This window comes from Triticum urartu, chromosome 6 (genome assembly GCF_003073215.2).
Source record: "Triticum urartu cultivar G1812 chromosome 6, Tu2.1, whole genome shotgun sequence".
Classification (NCBI taxonomy): Eukaryota; Viridiplantae; Streptophyta; class Magnoliopsida; order Poales; family Poaceae; genus Triticum; species Triticum urartu.
This window is the reverse complement of record NC_053027.1, coordinates 12,037,263-12,041,533: the sequence shown is the minus strand read 5'-3', so window position 1 is coordinate 12,041,533 and position 4,271 is coordinate 12,037,263. Positions and strand designations below refer to the sequence as shown.

Sequence of the window (4,271 nt, the reverse complement as noted above, 5' to 3'; positions counted from 1 at the left end):
TTATTTTCATCCTTTCATGGTCTTCAAAACCCATCCTCTCCAAGACATAGCGTCTTGCATGACATGAGATAAGCTAGTCGAATTGTAAAAGATGAAAATTACACGTTGAAATAGTTGAAGTCGTGCTTAATTACGAAAAAAACACTTGTCATCATTGCGTACCGTTTCAACATCGAAGGTCTCCTCGAGCTTAATGCCGAAGCGCCGATCTTCGTCTAGGTGAGGCCTGTCGCACATACCTCGGTCGTCGTGGCACCAGTCGCACTCCCCGGGAGACTTTTGTCATCCGAGTACGACATTTCCTACATCATATGAGCATTCAAACTTGATGGCCATTACATTTCAATGGTCGTTCGAGTAATGTAATTGATGAGTTATGCATGCGTGCACAACTTTCACTTTATTCTCCTAGAGATTAAGCTTGAGAAGGGACTAATAACCGTCTTAGACTCGAGACGAAAAAATCCCGAGGACTATGCGGACATGACTAAAATGCTCGAGAAGTAAGTTCAATCGATCATTATCGCACCATATCCGCAACTTTGTTCATTTTCTGATATCAAGTAATTGTTTTCTTTGTCCCGCAGGGCTTGGAAAGTATTCACCGCACAAGCTCCGGGACTGCCACATGCCCGAAAGTAAGTACTACTAGCTAGCTAGTTCCGCGCATCTCCCGTTGATTCTAACTACTTTTATCAATACCATTTATAATGCTTCATTATCAGTTTGATTGACCTCTATTTCTCGTAAAGTGCTTGTGGCAGGAACCTGGGAATAATTACTGTGGGTACTATGTTTGCGAGTTCATTCACAACGCGACTTGTAAAAATAAACGGGGCTACTCTAAAAGACAATTTGAAGTGCGTAAGCAATAATATTCACAATTTCATTTTATTATACCATCATTTGTGTTGAGTTTCATTTATATATATGTATTGACCCCCTTCTTCAAATTAGACGTGGCAGATGCGGAATGAACTCCTACCACAAGATCGCATACGAGCAATTCAAGAGGAATTGGCGGAATTCTTTCTTGACCACGTCATCAGTAAAGCCGAAGAATACCATGTGAAACTTGAGTTCAGAAGTTAGGGAATTATAAGAGATCTTAATATTGTATATATGTAGCCAGTAGCGTCGGATAGATATACGAAAACTTGTTTTTCGACCAATCTCGAAGAAGGAGAGGTCGATCACTTCTCTCTGTATATGTTCATGACGATCTTCTGTACTTAATAGTTTCCTTCATTTGCTTACCAGCTAGCGTGTCGAGTCCTCTCTATACGTATAGTACGTAGCGTCGACCAAGCACGGAGATAAGAGAGGACACTTCTCTCTATTAGCTAGCTAACACAATATATGAAACCCCTATATTAACACTACAAAACCCCAAAAACCCCAACCCCCCCTTCAAAAACAAAAACAAAAACCCCAACCCCTGAATTGCTGATGCGTGGATGTCTTTCGGTTCCGGTTGATGCTACCAACTGGGACAAAAGGCCCCACGTGGAGTCCCATCTGTCCCGATTCGTATAAGAACCGGGACTAAAGATATTGGGCTTTTGTACCGACCCTTTAATCCCGGTTCCCGAACCGAGAGAAATAGCCTTATGAACCGGGACAAATGGGCATTTTTCTACTAGTGCATTATCATACTCCATAAATTCAGTCCGTATCTTCTTTCATAATGGTTTTCATGCAGATAGAGCCGCATGTCGATAGAATATCAGAATTGTAGCATGCATGTAAAAGTTAAATGTTTACAGTATTATACTCCATAAATTTGGTGGTCGTATCTTCTTTCATAATGGCTTCCATGCAGATATAGCCAAATCTTTTAGAATATCAGAATTGCAATATGCATATCTTCTAGATAGGATCACATAATCATTTCTTTGACTTTTTTAGGACTCATCTTTCGAGGCTATAAGATAGGGTGTGGCCTCTTCTGATGCGTCAATTTCATGCTTGCTTACTTGCTTTTGGGACTATTTATTCTTGGAGTCATGGGAGTGGTCAAGATGACAGGACTGTTATGCCTGTTCTTGCTCATGCCACTTTTAGTTCCTGGTAAGCGTTGTCTGAAAATTTCACATGAAGAACAAGGAACTTCATCAATGCATGTTTTATACTTTGTTTCCTCCTCTGTGAATTTTGTACTCCATGCCACAACTTTTTATCCTGTTCCTTTGTGGAACATCATAAGATCTGAATTTCTTTTTGTACAAAAAATTATGTGGTTATTTTGTAGGTTCGGAAGCAAAGATGTGCACTCGAGATAGCCGGACCTATACGTCTGTACCATGCAAGCATGATCCTTGTGTTGATGCATGCCACAAGGAGGGCTCTATCGAAGGGTTTTGTTACCTATTCTTCGGAGCTTGTACATGCCAATGGGAGTGTTGAATAAGAAACATGTTGCAACTATCATAGGGTGTGTGTAACAAATAATAATGTTGAGTAGTATGATGACTTGACAATGGGCAATGCAAGAGGTTGAGAATCTACCAAATATTCCTTAATTCTATATCTACTAAAGGAGGGTGCGTTTCTCCAAATGTTTGGATTGTCCCTACGTCACATGTGCCAGAATTATTGATGTGGGTCGAGCCATGTAAGTGGGCTTCCTATTTTAATGGGAAATAGAAAAATGGTGAGTCAATTACACTGATGGTGTTAGAATTTGACGCAAACAGTCATTTTGGTGCCAGATGTTGTGGCATACATCGAAGTGGTGCAAAAACTTGGCTTTGGCGTGCAAATACAATGCTTATTCCATTTCCATATGTAATTTAGGTTGACTAGGCACATGGGGCCCGTTGTCAGCGTCTGGAACAGGTAGAAGGCGCGTGTGGCCTGGTTTTTGTGAAAACACCCTTGAAATATAATTTTTTTCACAAAAAAATTTGCTGACCAGGAAGAGGTATTTTTTCACCTCTATGGCCAGTGGATCCCGAAAGTGAAAATTGAACGAAAACAGTGCACGTCAGGTAACGAACACACGACCTGCACCCAAAATGCAAGATAACTAACCACTGCACCGCTAACATTCACATGACCGAATGGATGACAATCCTATTTGTATTGGACCTGTAAGCATGTGGACCAGACCGCAGATAGTGCGACCCATTTTACACGAGCTATTTTCTACTTTATTGATAAAATGTAAGTAATAAAAATTAAATATGAATATTGGTGTATTATATTATACATACACATGATGAATAGTAAATAAACACATTTAAATATACAACTGTGTATTATAGAAAAAATATTTAGTTAATATGTACATTTAATTTTTTTATTAAATATGAATGTTTAGTGAATACAAAAATATTATACACTCAAGGATTATATTTAAATTATATACAAAATATCCTTATATAAATAGTTCAAATTTTAAATTATGACTATTTTAAAATTTAATGTCTGTATAATTAAAGTATTTTTTGAATTGTAATCTTATAAATATTTTTATTATTCTAAATTATATGACCATTGTTTATACTTCATAAATACTATTTTAGATATATGAATATTTTAAATAATATGTGAAATTTTTTTTAAAATAAATTATTTTCTTTGTATGTAAAATTTTTATACACATGAATATTCAAACATTATTTTTATTTGTGAGATTATAATTTACATACTTTCTACAAATTTAAAATGGGATGCACTATCTGTACTTCATTTAAGCTCCACATGCGGCCGGCTCGAATACATATAGTTTTGTTATCTACCCCTCCGTTCCCAAATATAAGTCTTTTTAAAGATTCCAACAAGTGACTATATACGAAGCAAAATAAGTGAATCTACATTCTAAAATATATCTACATACATCCGTATGTTATAATTCATTTGAAATGTCTAAAAAGACTTACGTTTAGGAACGGAGGGAGTATAATGGATATGCTAATCGGGTAGGTAGAGTGGTTAGCATGATTCTTCTGCTGGTGGTAGATCGTGCGCTCGATACAACGTGGTCACATTTTTGGTTAATTTTCATTCACTTTTGCGTGACCCACTGGTCATATAGAGATGAAAAAAAATAAATACCTCCCGCTTCAACAGTTTTTTTTCAAGGGTGTTTTCACAAAAACCAGACCACACGCCCCTTCTACCCGTTCCAGAGGCTGATAGCGGGCCCCATGTGCCTAGTTAATGTAATTTTTCATATACAAACGAGATAAGCACTGTATTTGCATGTCAAAGCCAAGTTTTGGCATCACTTCGATGTATGTCACAATTTTTAGTACCAAAGTAACCGT

At 37.3% G+C, this 4,271-nt stretch overlaps 1 long non-coding RNA gene across 1 annotated transcript; it reads left to right on the top strand.

Annotated features, from left to right (window-relative positions):
• The first annotated feature begins 1,973 nt into the window (after positions 1 to 1,973).
• LOC125513794 lies at positions 1,974 to 2,507 on the top strand. The gene is made up of 2 exons (XR_007286159.1): positions 1,974 to 2,070; positions 2,252 to 2,507. It is a non-coding gene; the product is annotated as an uncharacterized LOC125513794 (long non-coding RNA).
• The last annotated feature ends 1,764 nt before the right edge of the window (positions 2,508 to 4,271 follow it).